Source organism: Mesocricetus auratus, unplaced genomic scaffold (assembly GCF_017639785.1).
Source record: "Mesocricetus auratus isolate SY011 unplaced genomic scaffold, BCM_Maur_2.0 Super-Scaffold_100021, whole genome shotgun sequence".
Lineage (NCBI taxonomy): Eukaryota > Metazoa > Chordata > Mammalia > Rodentia > Cricetidae > Mesocricetus > Mesocricetus auratus.
This window is the reverse complement of record NW_024429202.1, coordinates 28,156,943-28,176,665: the sequence shown is the minus strand read 5'-3', so window position 1 is coordinate 28,176,665 and position 19,723 is coordinate 28,156,943. Positions and strand designations below refer to the sequence as shown.

The 19,723-nt window shown below is 45.2% G+C and overlaps 1 long non-coding RNA gene across 1 annotated transcript; it reads right to left on the bottom strand.

The window, feature by feature from the left end:
* Positions 1-3,046: 3,046 nt before the first annotated feature.
* Positions 3,047-6,418, bottom strand: LOC121133351. Its single transcript, XR_005870199.1, has 2 exons — positions 6,339-6,418; positions 3,047-4,482 (listed from the first exon to the last, which is right to left on the bottom strand). It is a non-coding gene; the product is annotated as an uncharacterized LOC121133351 (long non-coding RNA).
* Positions 6,419-19,723: the final 13,305 nt, after the last annotated feature.

Below are 19,723 nucleotides of genomic sequence, written 5' to 3'. Positions count from 1 at the left end.
AATCAGTGTATCTAGGCATGTTGGCATACTTGTGTAATCCCAGAACTCAAGAGACTGAGACAGCAGAATAGCAAGTGCTAGCCATTCCAGGCTACTCTATTAGAGATCTGCCTATCTCAAAACAACAAACAAACAAGCAAAAAAAAAAGGGCTGAGTGTACAGATCAGTAACAGGCAACTTTCCTATTCTGTTCAAGGCTCTGGGTTCAGTCTCTAGAATAGAAAATGAGGTTATGTATCTTTTTTACATCTTATCAGTGCTCTGTCTGTCTATCTTATATATATATATATATCAGAGCTTCTCATCACAAGTAACAGGGAAAACAGAGGTGAGGGTGGGGAGATTGATTAATTAATAAAGTACTGGGTTTTGATTCCAAGAACCCATTAAAAACAAAACAGTAAAAACTGGGCACAGTGGTGCACACTTGCAATCCTAGTGCTGGGGACACAGAGCCAGGCAGATCCCTGGTGCTCACTGGCCAGTGAGCCTACCCCACTTAGTGAGTTACATGGCAGTGAGAGGTCCTTTACTGGGAACAGAGGGCCGTATGGACCAGTTTGTGAATAACGGGAATGGTCCAAGATATCTAACACTGAACATCCAGGGGCTTATGAGTCAGAAAAAAGTAGTTGTCACCAGATGTTTGGGAGGAACCCAAAAGGAAATAGTTTCATAAAGCAAAACTACTCTGACTGGTAGATGTCACTTATGTATGTATTTATTTGTACAAATATGACCTTTAGGTCCAGAAGCCTTAGCTTTTACTCGAGCCTTTACCAGACTGCCTGTGTGTGTCTGTCTGTAGCCCTGCGTGTTTATATCTCTATGCAGCCTGTGTACTGATCTCCCTGTGTGTGTGCCTGTGCCTGCTTGTATGTGGCATGAATGTGCTGGGGTGTGCCTGGGTGACTGACGATGTCTGCCTGCCTAGTGGCCTTTGCCCAGAGTGAAGGAAATGCATTCGCTTACCTGCATTTCCTCACAATCTCTTCTCTTTCTTTGCCTTTTTATACTGCATCGTAACCTGGACCTCACATCTGGCAGAGTCAGCAGGATTCTGAAGAGGTGGACTGAGCCCTGAGTCACTGGGAACCGAGCAGATGGAGATCAAGAAGGTTTTGACTGTGCTGAAAACTGGCCTTGAAGACACTTTGCAGTGAGAAGTCAAAGAACGATTGAGAGCCAAGAGAAAACCTCAGTGCGTGATTTAGAGCATTAAGTCCCTTTTATCAAAAGGAAGGGAATGCAGACAGAGCCCTGGGGGGCCAGTCCTTGCCTGGTTGCTGAACCTCTGGGATAGGGGGGAAGAATGTCTCATTAACTGTGGGACAGATGGAGAAACTGACCTCTGTCACAACTCATCCCTCTTTGAGGAAATGCCTACGGGTCCCAAGGCCACAAAACTGGGGAGAACAGTTGCTAATGAGCTGCTCATAGCCAGAGTATGTCTGGTATGGACCAACGCTGGCCAATTGCCAGAGACTATGAGTAAATAAACCACCACTTGTACTTAATACTGATAGTCTGGTGGTTAAAAAAAAATATGCCAGGCTCACCAAATGAAACAGTTGCTCTTGAGAAGCCCTGGCTGCCCTGTGTTGCAAACAGCCGGCCTCTGCCCACCATGCCAAGGCTGGGTGCATTCCTAGTGTATTTTACGGGAAGATCTGTTAATCTCACTATTCATTGATCCCCCCACTGATGCACAAAGGGTGTTAACCCTTATTGACACTGGAGCTGACTGTACTTTGGTCTGTGAGAACCTGGACTGGTGGTGTACATGCATGATCAAGGCCTAATTAGTGACTATGACTATTTGGCGCCCCTAGCCATATACATAAAAAAAAAAAAAACAAGATGGTTATTTACGGGGGTTTGAAGGAAAATGGCCCCAAAGGGAGTGGCACTATTAGAAGGTGTGGTCTGGCTGGAGGATGTGTGTCACTTTGAAGTCTTTTTCTCAAGCTTCCCTCAGTGTGACAGCAGTTGACTTCCTCTTGCGGCTGAGTCAAGATGTGGCACTGTCGGCTCCAGCACCACATCTTCTTGCATGCCGCTGTGCTCCCCATCATGACGATAACAGACTGAACCTCTGAAGCTGTAATCGAGCCACCCGAGATTAATCTTTTCCTTCTTTCCTTCCTTCCTTCCTTCCTTTCCCTCCTTCCTTCCTTCCTTCCTTCCTTCCTTCCTTCCTTCCTTCCTTCCTTCTTTTTTGTTTTTATTTTCTGTCTTTTTGAGACAGGGTTTCTCTGTGTAACAGTTTTGGCTGTCCTGGAACTTGCTTTGTAGACCAGGCTGGCCTTGAACTCACTGAGATCCCTTTGCCTCTATCTCTCAAGTGCTGGCATTAAATGTGTGTGCCACTACCCCCCAGCAAATGTTTTATTTAAAAGAGTTGCCATGGTCATGGTGTCTTTCAACAAAACCCCTAAGACAGCATCTGAGGGAAAGACTCTCAAGGTTGAAGTTTGACCTCCAAATTCACATTTCATACAAGAATACACAAGTGTATGCACCCATACAAACCCACCCTTCCATATGAACAGAGATGGGGAGGGAGGGATGGGAGAGGCAGGAGAGAGGGAGAGAGAGAGAGAGAGAGAGAGAGAGAGAGAGAGAGAGAGAGAGAGAGAGAGAGAGAGAGAGAGAGAGAGAGGAGAGCTTTCTTCTCTGCCCAGAACAGTGTAGTGTCAAGGCACTACAATTGCTTTTAGATTTAAAAGACATTCTTACTAATTACAATAGCAAACATTTGATAACTGTTCTTGTTAAAAATTTAAAAGACAAAATTAAGCAATTACTGCCCAATTTAGTTGAGCAGAAAATGGAACAGAGGAACAGAGGGGATTAGCTAATTTTAACACACACACACACACAAACACGCGCACGCACGCATGCACTCATAACAAAACTCAACCCTATCCATTATTCTAACCTCGATAGTTCTGAAACTGAACCATCTCCCCAGAAGACTGTAGAGTTGATGCTGTCTTAGTTTCTTTAGCTGGTGCTGTGTTAAAAACACTCTGACAAAAGTCATTTATTTATGCGGTTTTATTTATCTTATACTTCCAAGTATAATATGTTATTGCTGGGAAGTCCCAGTCACATTATAGTCACAGTTAGAAGCAGAGAGCAATGAATAATGCATGCCGGTGCTCAGATCAGCATTTCCACTTTCAGGGTCCCCTGCCTAGGGAATGGGGCCACCCATAATTGAGTCTTCCCACATCAATTTGCATAATAAGATACCCCTCAGAGACATCCTCAGAGCCTAGCATTCATCTAGGTGATTCATCACAGGTCTACCTAGAGGCCTGACTCCTATGTGTTAGGTTGACAATTACTGTCAACCATTGTAACTGGTCAGCATTATGGACATAGTGAGCCATTCATTACTTCCAGAGTGATCTAGGACAGCGTGGGCCCACAGAGGATGATTCCCCAAACAGAACGGGGTCACTCTTGGTGCCTACAAAGCCATAAGAAGCCTGGGGAGATGATGGTAGAGGGAGTTCTTCCATTGTGAGGACAGCTTGGGGATAATTTTTAGGTAAGGTGTCAGCAAACATGGACACGAGGTGATTTTATTGGGAAACCTCGGGCACATTCGTATTGTATGGACGTCATCACACAGTAGGGCCAGGCCTCTTAATTAGCATGCTCTGTTGGTGATTACACCGTTTCACACACTATGTGTTCACAGATGGTGGAGGAGAGAATTTAACATTATAATGAACAAGTTTACCTTAGGTCATTTGGAAGGATGATCCCACATTTTGTGGAAGGACTTCTCTGAAATCAAAAACCGACTTGAAGAGATATTAGGAGTCTCTTTCAGGGCCAACAAAGCCTGGAAGTTTGCTTTTGAGTTCCTAACTACAAGCTACCAGGTGCAGGACATGACAACTTGATGCTACCCCAAAGTTGGTTGCAGAGCTGGGCTCATGAGTATGCATCAGGTGCTGGGGGATCACAGGTTGGCAGGACCAGCATGGCCCATCAGACGCCAGGGAATCCTACCAGCACCAGCCTGTGCCAGACATACTTAGCAAAAAGGACCCTTTTATTTCTTTCTCCAATGCCTGCCTCAGTTTCTCAGCCAGCACCTGGGTTCTGGGAGCCTGGTGCACGCTGGGGGAGGGGCTGGGGTTTAATGTGAAAGCACTCAAGATGGTGCTTATGATTGATCGCTGTTCAGATTTCAGGGCACCCAGGGGAAGCAGAAGAGCCACCAGCTCTCCGAGGGACATTCGGACAAGGCGGCTGGGGTCAGATGCCATGGCCCAAGAATTGAGCAGTTCAGGAGCTTCTTGTAACTCAGAAGGCTGGAAGGCAGCAGCGATGTCTTCAAAATTCTGAAGGAAGATCATGTTGATTTGGGCCACACTGCACTAGCTCTGTGCATTTGCTCAGCTGCCAGAGCCCCAGTCACAGCCCTAGAAGCTTCAGCCAAGCAACACATTTTCTCACATCTGTGGGTGATGAAAGTCTGAGACTCAAGTGTCAGCAAGTTTGATTTCTTCCTGGGCTTTTCTCCTTACTCGGAGATGGTTATTCCCACACCCCACACCCCACACCCCACACCCCACACCCCACACTTACAGGCTTGTTATTTACAAGGTCACTTTGCATCGTCTGTGTCCTAATTTCTTCCTGTTATCTTTTTGAGTGCCGTATTCATGTATCATATATGCATGTGTGTACATGTGTGTGTGCATGCCTGTGTGCATGTCCGAGCGGCACACTGGATATCTTCCTTTATTGTGCGCTGCCTTATTCCCTTTGAGACAGGTTTTTCATCTAGCCTAGCATTCACCATTCACTATTGTTATTGTTGTTGTTGATATCATTATTGGCTAGGCTGGTTGACCAGCAAGCCCTGGAAATCCTCCTGTTTTTCTCCACTCCTCACCTAGAATGCTGGTGACACAGGCGTGCATAGCCACATATGGCTTTTAGATGGGTGCTGGCGAGCCAAACTCATGTCCTCTTATGTGTACAGCAAGCTCTCTTACCCACAGACCCCAGCTCCTACTAGGCATGCTGGATTAAGGCTCCCACTAACAGCCCCATAGTACCTTAATTGCTTCTTCTAAGGCCATGTCTCCAAATATAGTCAGAATCCGAGAGAGAGGAGTTAAGACTTCAACATATGAATCTGCCGTAGACACAACTGAGCCTATAACATCAGCTAGCAATCATGTGTGGGAATGTAAGACATTTCCAGATGTGCACATTGCTCCAGAATGTCACTGCCCAGGGTGCAGGAAACAATGGGATGGGGAGCTAAAGAGGCTCCCCAGAAGAGTAGTGAGGAGAAACCTCTCCCTGGCTGAGCAGATGGAGTGGTCAGGGCCTTCCAGGGAGGTTTCACAGAAAACAAAGTTAATGGATTAAACTGATGTAGGGGAATGAAGTGAAAGCAGTTTTACACCCATGGGGAAGGGGTGCAAGGAGTGGAGAGGAGTTTGAGGATAATTTTGGCACAACTACAGACAAAAATTCTCAGGTGCAAAGAAACTTACACTTCCCCAAATTCTGGAGGTTAGGCAAAAGCCAGCATTCCTCAGGAGCTACCAAAGGAGCCAGTTCCCTTATCACTGGCAGAAGGGACAAATGGCTGTCTGTGGTGTCTATTAGCATACCAAAGCACATTCCTAAGCACGCGCTGGCCTCCAGGATCCCTTGGGATCACACGTACCTGTTACAGGCACATACGGAGTCCATGTTGGCATCTTGGCCCTTCTCACCCGCCCTTATCCTAAACTTCAGCTCATGGGCTCCAGCTCCTCATTTCTCCGTGTAACCCTGCTAGTTTGGTCATGCTCCCTCTTTCTTTCGTCCTCCTCACTTGATGCTCTCTCTGTCTTCCTCTCTTGATTTCTCCCTGTCTCTCTCCTCTCACAGCCCAGTCCAGTCCGGTGACCATGTTCAGTCACCTGCTTTCTCTCTCTGCTCTGAGCTCTTCCGGATGTCTCTGGCTGTCCTCTCCCTTGTATCTACAATAGAAATCTTCCGCTTAGCATACCTTGGAGCAGTCATGTCCCCAGTTTATACAAAAAGAAGCAGATGTAATGCAGAATAGTTAGGCAGTTTGGTTAAAACTGAAGAAAAAAAAAAAAGATGCCAAGCAGGAAAAGAAAGCGAAGCCGATGAAAACCACTAAGCAGACATTAACTACAGGAAAAATTTAAAAAGTTGTGTATAAAAGGCTTGGGACTGAAAGTCTAAATTAGCATAGTCACAATGTATACATTGAATGACAACTTTATCAAGGACAACGGGGACCATCTCTCAACTCTGAAATCAAAAGCAAAACCGGACTTACTGCTCACTCAAGCAAGCAGGACACTGTGGTTCAGGCTGTCTCCAGGAGGGAGCCAAGCAGCAGGAGCGCTGATCCACCAACCACTGAGGCTGGGGACAGAGGAGTCTGTTCTCTGATTGGCTGAATTTCACACAGGGGTGATACTGATTGGTTGGCTGCAAAATATCTTCCCTGAGGCCATTGAAAGGGGTTAGCACTGGTTCTGCTGCTGTGTTACCATGGCTGCAACACAATAGGGCTTTTCCCGGGAGTGTGGGAACTTCAGCGTTCTCAGTCCGTCCAGAATTGGGATGTAACTGTGCTGTGGACAATGAGAGTTGGAAATTATGTAACTTGTGTGTGGTCCTTCTGACTGCTGGGGAGTAGAAGAAGCCCCAGGAGAGAGAAAACCCTCCTTCTAGTGTGGGGATGAGGATCACACCCAAGAAAGCAAAGTTAAACCTGCACGCAGTTCCTTACACTGATAAATGTAACTTCAGATGAACGGTTTCCGCTGAGCAGTCACACGCTATGGGGCAGATCAAGGGCATAGCTATTTGTCCAACTTGTATGGTTATCAGATGCTTTAAACTTCACTACTCGTAATTTGAAAATATTCCGTGTGTATGTGTGTGCACGTACATACATTGAATGTGCTTGTATGTGGGTACAGGGGCTCATATACATGTGTGTATGTATATGTGAGGCCAGAGGTTGGCACTGGACATCTTCCTCTTTTAATCTCTGCCTTAATTTTTGAAACATAGTATCTAGCTCACGATTTGGCTACACTAGCTGGCCAGCAAGTCTAAGCCGCCGTGCTGTCTCCTCTGTATGTAGGCGGGTTGCAGGATCCCACCATTGGGGTACACGGTTTTTAAATGGTGCTGGGGACTTGAACTCAGATCCATCCCCTTAGGTTTGCAAAGCAGGTACTTTAGCCACTGGACCATCTGCACAGACCCTTTGAGAACATTTTTTTTTAAATTCAATTAACTTTTAGAAATTTTTACCTGAAAAGTTTGAAAACACACACTGACATGTTTTGTGACAAAGCACAGGCGTTTGGGCTCACTTACAGAAACAGGTATGCACATTTCTGTAGCTCCCCTGTGAATCTAAGGGAAAGGTCCTCCAGTCCCAGCCATAGAAAGTCTTTATTAACTTCCTCATGGTGCTGGAAAGGCTGAGAGATTGAACAGGTTGACGAAGGTTGTCTGGAATCCCAGGGCCCTGCCCCGTCCACACAGGCACCCTGTGTGGTTCCTCCAGCCAGAAGAAGGGGTGTGGCCTTTTGCAGCCTAACTGGAAGTGGATTTCAGAAGCAAGCTGGCTGAGTGGCCACACAGAAACTAGGAGAAGAGAGAAGGCAGCTGATGAGGTCTTCAGCAAAGAACTACAAATCCCAATGTTTCAGGAAAATGGACACAAGAGAGTAGAACTCACAGGTAGATGGGTAGAACTCACAGGTAGATGGGTAGAACTCACAGGTGGGTGGGTAGAACTCACAGGTGGGTGGGTAGAACTCACAGGTGTGGATAGAACTCACAGGTGTGGGTAGAACTCACAGGTAGATGGGTAGAACTCACAGGTAGATGGGTAGAACACACAGGTGTGGGTAGAACACACAGGTGTGGGTAGAACTCACAGGTGGGTGGGTAGAACTCACAGGTGTGGGTAGAACTCACAGGTGTGGGTAGAACTCACAGGTGTGGGTAGAACTCACAGGTGGGTGGGTAGAACTCACAGGTGTGGGTAGAACTCACAGGTGTGGGTAGAACTCACAGGTGTGGGTAGAACTCACAGGTGGGTGGGTAGAACTCACAGGTGTGGGTAGAACACACAGGTGGGTGGGTAGAACTCACAGGTGGGTGGGTAGAACTCACAGGTGTGGGTAGAACACACAGGTAGGTGCTTCATGGAAGAGGGTCGCGCGTGGGTGTCCATGAAGGATGCCATTTCTCAATAGTGAGAAAGGTGAGAAAGTAACTATAAGCCGAGGGCTTGAGGAAGTTCCATTCCACACAGTACAGTCTGACACTGTCTTATTAGAGGCAGGCAGACGTCTGTTCTGCTAGATTATAGTGTTTGGGACAAGCACCAAGCTGAGTGCGTGTAGGTGGAATGAAAGTGCGTGTAGGGTCTGAAGGAGTGTATGCAATCATCCCTGACTTCAAGAAGGAACGCACGTGAGGCCTTCTCCCAATGATCTCCAAGAGTGTCCTCTGCAAATGACCTGCAGCAGAGTCCCTGGAGTCCATCAGCTGCCTTCTGGTCCATTAGAAGCCAAGCAGTCCTGAGATGCTCCACTTCCTTAACCTCCAGTGCCAGGGAGCACTAATGGCCTGCTCATGGGCCCAATTGACACTGTTTCTGATGGGGACTGTCAAAGTGCAGGCCATAATGAGGGGAGAAGCCTGTGGGAATCGGCTTTTTATTACTGTAGCAAGCCCCTGTGATAATTAGCTCATGAAGACAAAAGACTTATTTTAGCTTATGATTTTGAAAGTGTGTGTGTCGGGGGAGGAGTCAACCTCAGTTGCTCAGGGGTTTTCCACCTTGTTTTCTTGAGACAGGATCTCTCATTGGTCTGAACTCACCATGCAGATAAGATTGGTTTGCCAATGAGCCACTGGGATCTATCTGCCTGTCTCTACTTCCCCAGTTACCTTACCTTACAACTGTGTTCCACCACACCTAGCATTTATCATCATCATCATCATCATCATCATCATCATCATCGTTGTTGTTGTTGTTATTACATAAGCTCAGGGTCTCAAATACTGGTTATGTTTCCAAGGCAAGCACTTAACCCATTCACAGGAAATCAACAGGACTAAGTCAGATAAGAAGCAGTAAGCCAGTGATGTAAGCTCAACGAGGATGGCAAACAGAAATCACTCTTGGAGTTTCCATAGGGTTCAGGAACTGGAGCATGGCTGGTGACATTTAAAGTTTGCTAAGTTCAAGTGTTAAAAATTTATGCATTAAAAATAGCTTTACAAGTTTTATGTGAGGACCGGAAGATAGCTGGGAGATGACAGCTCACTTAGCAAAACGCTTGTCTTGCAAGCATGAGGACCTGGGTTCATGCCTTAGAACTCACGTGCTAAAACCAGGAGTGGTTTGCTATTCCAGCCCTGGAGAGCTGAAGAAAGGTAGATACCTGGGGTCCACTGGTCACCAGCCTAGCCTCCTTGGCAAGTCCAAGACCAGTGAGACCTTGTCTGAAAAATGGCGGAATCTGAGGAATGTCACTCAAGGTTGACCTCTGGCTTCTGTATGCACACACATGCATGTATGCACAAACTCACATTAACACACACACACACACACACCTTCTGTATGCATGCACTCACATACACACACACCCCCATGCAGGCAGCCTTCTGTGGAGCTACAAATGAAATAAAAAGTGTAATTTCAAATGAAAAAGCAGGAACAAGAAAAGTCAACCATGACAGTAAATTACAAGAGAAAAAGAAATTAATCAGAAAGGCAAAACAAACAGAAAGTACAAGATAATATGCCGTAAGGGGTTGAAAAGAAGCCCAAATAGATCGGCCAGCACACCAATCACAGTGGCCAAGCTTTCCTGCTTAAAACAGAAAACAGCAGCTAGTAGTGGAGTTAGGAGAACAATTCAGATTTAGACTGTTTACAGAATCGCACTCAAAATGTGACCAAACAAGCAAGCAAACAAAATCCTAAAAATGAGCACAAGAACACCCTCCAGGGAAATACTAGCCCCCCAAAATAGCATCATGAATAGAAAAATTTATAACTGAAAAAAGAGGCAAAAAGAACTCACCAGAACATCCCAAATTATATACAACTAAAACACAGCTTCATATTTACAAAGCAGAAGGTGACATGGTTATAAGAAATTCATAAGAGTTTGTTATCTTTCAGGTGATGCCTATCAAAACACTGTAAGGACACACAGAGAATTTGAACTGCACAATTAACAAGCTAAATTTATTGAAGAGTTATGTAGCACAGCAGACAAAGACAATACACAAATCTCAGTAACATGGAATTTCAACACTAAATTGATCATCTACTAGACCAAATGCCAATCTTAGTGAATTGTGGAGATGTTATATAGCATGAGAACAAACCAGAAATCAATAATAAATAATGGAAGGGCTTGGAAAGATGGCTCAGTAGGTAATGACGCTTCCTCAGTAAGCTTGAGGATCTGAGAGTGAATCCCCAAAACCTACAGAAAAAAAGCCAGGTATGGCTGTCTGTGTCTAAGACCCCAGTTCCGTGAAGGGAGGATACAGGGGGATTGATGGGTTTTGGTGGCTGCTAACATGGTTCCAGATTCAATGAGACACCCTGTCACAAGAAAATAAGATGGAGAGTAACAGATCGGTACACATGGCAGCCTCCTTTGCATTTTATACATGTTCACATGAACATGCACACACATGCGCACACACGCTCTCTCTTTCTCTCTCTCTGTCTCTGCCTCTGTCTCTGTCTCTCTCTCTCAAACACACACACACACACACACACACACACACACACACACACACACACACACACCCCACAGCATATGAACACATATAGAAACAGAAAAGGAAAAAGCAAAACAAAAAACAGGAAACAGATGTGTAGATAGAAGTTTCTGTCCTGCCTGGTCCTGCAGCCCTTCAGTTCTAAATAAGCACACAGAGGCTTATATTAATTATAAACTGTTTGGCTGCTGGTTCAGGCTTCTTATTGACTAGCTCTCTCTTATTTATTATCCCCTTTCTATTAATCTGTGTATCTCCACATGGTCTTGGCTTACTGGTGTTCCCGAAGCCTCTTGCTTTCTTGGCAGCTACATGGCATCTCCCTAGAGACACGCCCTCTGCATTCCTCCTCCCAGAATTCTCCTAGTCAGGTAGCCTTGCCTATACTTCCTGGATAATTTATGAGTTAAAAGGGAATAAAAAATGTTAATAGAAAACATTTAAATTTGAACTATGAAAGACTATACTCTCAGGGATCATTTCTATAGTTAGTTAAATTTGAACTGTGATAAAAGTACTGGATATAAAAACAAGTGGCTGTATTTAAATAGAAACAGTTTTGCTTATATTAATGATTAATAAGTAAGACTTTAACTCAGTGATGAGAAAAATAGGAATGTGAGCCAAGAAAGTAGAAAGAAGAAAACACAGAGAACAGAAATCAATGAAAGAGGAACTTAAAAGGGGGACTGCAATTTTAATCAATCAAAAAATGCTAAAAAAAAAAAAACAACTTTGTGCAAATAGCTAGCTTAGGTGACTTCTTGACAAATTCTACTTGCCAAAGCTGACTTATGATGAGATGGCAAAGTTGAGCAGACACATAATCATCAATAGAATGAGATCAGGGTTTAAAAGTCTGCAGAGGGCTGTGGAGACGGCTCCGTGTGTAGTGAGAGCACAATACTAGACTTTAGATCCTCAGTTCCCACTTAGCAGGCATGGTGGCCCGTCTGTAACTTCAGCACACAGGAGGCAGAGACAGGAGGTCCCTGGAGGATATTGCCTAGATAAGACTAGTCAAGTCAGTGAGTTCTGTGTTCAAGTGTGAAACCCTTCCTCAACATATAAAGTAGAAACAGACTGAGGAAAACCCGGCATCAAACTTTGGCCTCCACATCAACCTTTGGCCTCCACATAAACCTTTGGCCTCCACATATGTAGTCCCACATGCCCATATATAACCCCCCACCACCACCCAACCTCACACACACATATGCAAAACAAAAGTTTATAAAGACAGTGTCAGTCAGTGGTCTGGGGTGGTAGGAGATGCCAGATGGCTGTAGCGTGAGTTTTCAAACGAATGAGGGAACAGATAATCTCCATAGTATGTAAACTATTCTAAAGAATACAGAGGATATTTCTTGGTTCATTTTGTGAGGCTAGTGTAACCTCATTATAAAAAGTATGTGAGGATGTAAATAGAGAAAATTGCAGGTCAACTACACTAATTAACATAAATAAACAAATAAATGTCAAACAAACTCCAGTAATGAGTAAATGAAATAGTGTACTATGACTGCCTTTCTCCTCAGAAAGCACTAGGGATTAATGCTATAAAACACAAAGCTAGACATATCTAAGAAGAGGTAGCCACAATGGAGAAAATGCTTCCATAAGACTGTCCTGTAGGCAAGTCTGTTGGCCAGTAGGGAAGCAAGATAGGTAGGACTAGGAGTCAAGGAGGACTCTGTGAAGGAGAAACACAGGGAGCCACAACGTAGCCCCCATAGGGGTAAGAAGTCCAGACCCTTTCTCTGGTAAGAGAAACACTTAGATTAACAATTATGGAGTAAATACTTATGTCAGAGATAGCCAGTAAGAAACCAAGCAACAGCTTCATAATTAATATAGCCTCCTGTGTGCTCATTTGGGACTGATGTGGTTCTGGAACCAGGCTGGCGGGAAGGCTTCTCTCTACACAAGTCTATGTGGCATTTTCTAAATAATGACTGATGTGAAGGGTCCAGCCCGTTGTGTGTGGTGCTACCCCTGGACTATCGGTCCTGGGATGTATAGGAAATCAGCTGAGCAAACTATGGTTGAACAAGCCAGTAAGCAGTGTTCCTCCATGGCCTCTGCTTTAGTTCCTGCCTCCAGGTTCCTTCCCTGCTTAAGTTCCTGTCCTGACTTCCTTCAGTGATAGACTGTTTGCTACATGGAAATATAAGTAAAATAAACCCTTTCCTCCTTAGTTGCTTTCAGTCATGATGCAATCATAGCAATAATCATAGCAATAACAGCCACAACTAACACAAAAGGCAAAATTGAAAATTTTACAACAGATTAAAGAATCAGCAACAAACATTTAACACATTACGAGCAGAGGCAGCATCTTTAACTCAGTAAATGTGGGTTTTATGCATGCAGTGAAATGTCACACTTAACACTTGCATGATTTGTTTAAAATCGAAGACAATGACAAGTGCTTTGCTCGTCACTGTGCCTGAGCTCTTCACCAGTGTAATAGGGCAGGAGCATGAATATTAGAAAGGGGAAAACACATTTTGCTATTTGTTGGTTTTATGGTTAATGTATAGAAAAATCTAGAAGGTTCTTCAAGACTGTTTAGTTGAGGAAAGAGCTCAAGCCTGATACAGACAGGTCCAGAGAATGGTGACACTGTGTTCAGGACAACATCATAAAATTTTTTAAATGTAAAGTTTTGAAAGATACAACTTCTAGCAATACCAAGCACTATAATATACTTAGGCATAAGATTAGGAAGATGCGTATGAGACATGTGCAGAGATGGATCTGTTTGGCCAGTGTCCTGCACACAGGGGCAGTCAGATCACAGACCACAAGTGACTCACAGCGGCATCCCTGCCTCCTTAGAGAAAGCTCTAAGACATCACTGAAGAAGCCAAGTAAACTTGAATTATCAAGGAATTTTATTATCCTTAACAATAACAAGCATCAATATAAAGATGTTAGTTCTCCCCAAATTAAGTTGTAAATTCATTGCTATTCAAATTAAAATTGAACATGGAATTATTTCATGTCATGCGACAAAGTGGTGATTTCAAAATATATGGAGAATTAGAGGCTAAGAATACAACTAAAATTCTGGAAAATTGATGGGGACTAATGATTCTTTGATACATTAGAAATCTAATGAAGCTTGTAAGTTAAAGCAGTGTGATATTGGCCCGATAGGAATGTGACAGAATAAAGAGTCCATAAATAGGCCCAAGTATGTATGCAAATAATGTTTAAATGGTTCACATGAAACCAGTGGGGCCAGATTTTTCTATAATGGATATAAAGACAAACACTTGCCTGTAAGGGAAAAAATACAGGCAGATTCTCTGTGTGTGTGGCTGCAGTGGTTAGTTTTGGTCAACTTGACCCAAACTAGAGTCACCTGTGAAGAGGGAGCCTCGGTTGAGGAATTTCCTCCATCAGCTTGTCCTGTGGGCATGTCTGTGGTGCATTTTTTAAATTGCTGATTGATGTGGGAGGGCTCAGCACACAGTAAATGATGCCACCTCTGGGCAGGTAGTTCTAGGTTGTGTAAGATAGTACGCTAAGCACACCCTGGAGGATGAGGCTGTAAGGAGCATTCCTCTATGGCTTCTGCTCTTGCTTGAGTTCCTGCCTCAATGAAAGGCTATATACCCTGTAAGTTCTTTCCATCTCCGGGTTGTTTGGGTCTTGACAAGCTTGGTTTTGGTCATAGCAAAAGAAAGTTAATTAGGACAGTTTTGTACAAAGTGAATTAAAAATCTAAACACGTACAGCAAAACCTTTTAGAATATTGGTGATTATCTTATGATCTCACTATAAATAACTTATTGGAGAACGCAAAAAGAAAAAATCACGAAGAATAAAAAAATTCAGTATCTGTATTTGTAAAAGACACTAAAACAACATAAAAGCACAAACCATTTTGTTAATAACAAAAATTAAGTAGTCAACCTATATAAAGAATTTCCATAAACCAAGGAGGAAAAGACAACATAATATAAAGTGTGTGTGTGTGTGTGTGTGTGGTGTGTGTGTGTGTGTGGTGTGTGTGTGTGTGCGCGTGTGTGTGTGCACGCATGTGTGTGTGTGCGCGTGTGTGTGTGTGCGCGCGCGTGTGTGTGTGCGTGCGTGCGTGCGTGCGTGTGCGTGCGTGTGTGTGTGTGTGTGTGTGTGTGTGTGTGTGTGTGTGTAGTTGTGGTGGGGCAAACACTATGAACGAGCCATTCGTAAAAATAGAAACATCAAAAGAATGAAAACCATGGCCAAAGGCATTCTGGACTTCCCTAGTAAAGGCAGAAGTCCCTGAGCCCCCACAGTGTTCAATGGGCTAGCACTAAATTCTACAACTGCAGGTTACCTCAAGAGTCTGGCACGGAGAGCTCACAGATGAACGCCAGTGCCTCTGCCAGTCTAGAGGAAGGCGGAGAGAGGCGTGTGGGAACAGTGCAGAGCATGCGTGTGGTGAATGCTCTGAGTTGGTGCAGAGTCATGGTAGGAACTATTGGTCTCACCCAGGGCTTTCAATGAACGGTCTCATGAGACCCAGAAATTCTTTTAAATTGCTTTCAAATCCCAAAGCAAAACTGACATTTATCTCACAAGTAACCTTCTGCTTTGTAGCTCCCAAAGTACTAGAAGAAGAAAGTCTTTATGGAACAATAGAAGGTTCAACGGGAAGGCGACAGAGTCTGAATTGTTTAACAAGCTTCACTCTTAATGTTCTGATGAATCTGGAAAGTGTCGCTTGGATACCTAATGGGCATCTTCAACTAAGCCACTGAGGCCCACAACTGCCATTCTTTCTTTAGCTCTCTTGGGCTACAGCTTTCCCAACTCCGTGACATCATTCCAAGTGCTCAAGTAAAGACTTTTGGGGCTATGGTGTGTGAGCTCATTCAGACTCTTGTCCATCCCTCCTACTTGGGGGATTCTTCACCAATCTCCAGGTGGAAGAGATCCCAAATCTACTGTTTCTTGCACTGCCGTAGCCCTGCAGGAACAGCTGCATCTCACCTGGCTTGCTACAGTAGCCTTCCTAACAGCTCGTCTCCATAGGGCCTTCAGAACAAAGCTTGGAGGTGTAGTTTCTCATGCTTGCCCTACCAGAGCTCCAACTTTAGAGGAGCACATCTCCACAAAGAGCTCAGAGGCTCTCTGCAGCATGGCTTCTCTCTTAGCTACTGATCTCCAATGTTCTGCTTTAAGCTGCACAGATTCCTTTGTTCTTTGGAGGATATTTGAGGTACATCCTGTCTCAGGGACTGTGTAGGGGTTAGACCTTTTCCCTGACCCAGATACCTACCTGACTGCCTCCCTCACTGCCCCATAGCCTATTAAGTGTCTATTCCTTGCTAACTGCAGCTGAAGGAATTTGGGTTGATTTCATGTAAGACAAAAGATGGCACATCAAATTCTTGGTAAACTGAATTGTTTTAGTAAACTGGCCAATATCTCTGATGAACACGGATTAAACATTTCTCAATAGCTTCTTCTTTGGGAAAACACCAAATGGAGGATGATGCTGGTGCAGGAGGGCCTGGAGAACTCGGGGTACCAGGATTAGGAAGCCATAGTGCTTCCTAGGAGGATTTGGTCTTAGGGATCGAGGTTGTGGAAGAGGCTGTGACCATGGTGGAGGATGAGGGTCTCGTGGAGGTAAAGCTGAAGACAAGGAGTAAATCCCCATCACCAAGTTGGGCTGCCTGATTAAGGACATGAAGATCAAATCTCTGGAGAGGATCTACCTGTTCTCTCTGCACATTAAATAATCCAAGATCATTGATGTTTCCCCGCCTTGGGTGCATTCCTAAAGAATGAGGTTCTAAAGATCATGCCAGTGTAGAAGCAGACACTGCTGGCCAGAGGACCAGGTTCAAGGCTTTTGTTACTACTGGGGACTACTATGATCATGTTGGTCGTGGTGTTAAGTGCTCCAAGGAGATAGCTACAGCCATCTAAGGATCCATCATCTTGGCCAAGCTTTCCATTGTCCCTGTGCAGGAGAGGCTACTGGGGGAACGAGATCGGCAAGTCCCACACTGTTCTGTGCAAAATGACAGGCTGCTGTGGCTCTGTGTTGGTGCGTCTCATCCCTGCCCCCAAAGGCACTGGCATGGTTTCTGTTCCTGTGTCCAAGAAGCTACTGATGATGGCCAGTATTGATGTCTGCTACACATCAGGCAGGGCTTGCACTGCCACCCCAGGGCAACTTTGCCAAGGCCACCTTTGATGTCATCTCCAAGACCTACAGCTATCTGACCCCTGACCTCTGGAAAGAGACTGTTTTCACCAAGTCTCCTTATCAGGAATTCACTGACCATCTTGGGAAATCCCGCACCAGAGTGGGGCATGTGCAAATGGGTGCCCAAGTATGTGGAAGCACCAACGTATGCTGGCAATCATCCTAATAGTTGTTTCACCTCATTCACTGAAGTAGAATTTCTCAATCAAACTTAGAGCTTGCTGATTTGGCCAGCCTGGCTGACTGGCCAGCTTGGTCTGAGAATCCCTTGTCTCCTCTTTCTGATGCTGGAATTACAGGTGGGCCATCATGCCAACTCAGTGTGCAGTTCTGGAGATCTGCACAGTGGACCTCATGTTTGCAGAACAGGATCTTCACCACTGAGCCATCTGTGCAGTCCTCAAAAAGCTCTTAATACAAGGTTAATAGAATTGATGGATCCCACAAGGACAGGGCCACGATAGGAATGGGAACCCTTAAAGCAGCAGGCCAAGGACGAAGGCCTCAGGTCATGTTCATGGATGGGTTCACCTCCAAGCACTGAGTATATTTTGCTGGACTCTTGCTGGCAGACCTTGAAAGTAGTCTTACTGCACAAAGAATATGGAAAACAGCCTAGATCTTGCTGTCTTCTGTGCTGAGAATGGGGCCTTTGGAAGCAGCATTTTATCCTGTAAGACCAGAGGATGAGACCAATGCTGGCAATGCTTATAGCCAGTCACTCTACAGTGTAATTGAATCTCTGCCATGACTCTCTTGACAATACCATACAATTATTCTTTACATCCATGAGTTGCAGTGGGGCCGGGCACAGAGATCCAGGGATGCAATCTTTTCCATATTAGGGTGCAATTAATTTATTGTCTTGTCTACCAGAAACTGAAGCCCATGCTCCCTGTAATTGTGTTAATCAGAAATCACATCTCAAATCCACTTCCCTCTCCCATTTGTCATAGTCACGCTCAGGGTAGGCTGAGGCTGTCTCCTCACAGAGATGGGCTGAAACACACTGCTAAGGGCTCCCCTAGGGTAAATGAATTTGCATTTTCTTAGGGAAAGATTGCTGAGGATCATAAAGCATGGTTGTGTCAGGCTCTGGGAGTCCCCTAGAGGATACCCTGTCTGAGCTGGGGTTGAAGTTTTCAGTACCATTGCAAACTGGACCCGGTCAACCAGGGACTGTGGGGGCTTCCAGTGGCTACTATCCCCTCTATTTCCATACAGAAAGGGGCTCATTTTCAAAGAGATTTCTTGAATTCCTTGTGCTTGGCAACACACAGTGGGTCTCCCTGGCAAGATAGCCCACTCTTGACTTTGCAGTTAGTCTCAAGGGAGGCGGCCTCTGCTCAGGAATCTTTACTGCGCATAGAGTACGAGTTTCACAATGGCCTTTCCTCCCCTCTACTCCAAAGGGACAAGAATGCTTAGAGATGTGGTTAGTCAAGACGAAGCCCTAACTCCTGCCTGCACGTCTTCTCTTCACAGAATGGGGCCCCCTCCACACTAACTTTCCTTCCACCCTCCCGAGATCTAGTCCCCAACGAGGCTGCTTTGGGAAAGTCTCAGGTGGGGTGCATCGGGACAGATGGACCCTGGACAGTTTGTAGGGACAGGTGAAGCCACAAAGCCACTCATCATGGATGACCCAGAGAGTGGGAAGTCTTGGGTTTCTGTGTGCTGCAGGAAGAAGTCAGATTTGCAGACTCGGGTGAAGACTCAGAGGACAAGTCTGAGGGCAGGAGATGTGGTGAGAAGTTCCTAGGAAAGGCCACTCACCAGAAACTCTGCCCACTGCCTGCCACCTGAAGCTAGTCTGAAGGGATGGCGCTAGCATGGCTTTCACCAGGCTTCACTCCCACACTGTCTAGAAGAGTTTCCAGTACTCCCTGGCTGGGTTGGTGAGCAAGGCACACAGTCAAACTTAGAAATACGTGTGGGCTCCCCAGAGAATAGGAGATACACTTGGTAGACCCTGGGGGTCAGTGGAACTGGGTCAATGGAACTTGATCTGGTTAGTTTTAACTGTCAACTTGACACAAGCTAGAGTCACTTGGGAAGAGAATCTTAGTGAGGAATTCTATAGATCAGGTTGTCTACGGGCGTGTCTATGGGATGACCCGCCCTGAATATGCACAGCACCATTTTATAAGCTGGGCCTTGAGTTGTTAAGAGTGAAGAAAGCTAGATGAGTGTTAGAATAAGCAAGCAACCAAGCATGAATTTATTCTCTCTGCTCTAGGCTGTGGATACTCTGGGTTCCTGCTTTGACTTCCACACAGCAACGAACTAAGACAAACAAACCCTTTTCTCCCCCATTACTTTTGGTCAGGATATTTTATCACAGCAACAGACAGGAAAGAAGGACAGAGCTCAGGGCTCACTGGGGACAGCATAGCTGAGCTGGACCCTAGGGGCACATATGTGGATACAGCCAGCCCGTCTTTTCCTACCCTGCCTACTGAGCATGCATGGGCCGTCCTTCTTAGAGCTTCTTCTAGCCATGTGGCGCAGAGACAGCATCCACAGAGACCCTGCGAAGTCTTCCCAGTGGCAAATAAGAGTGACCTTATACATTGCCATGGTGTTGGAGCCTGGGCAGGGCTGTGATGGACCCCCATGAAAGAGTTATGGAGCAGTGGCTGACTTGAGCACTCACTAAATCATGT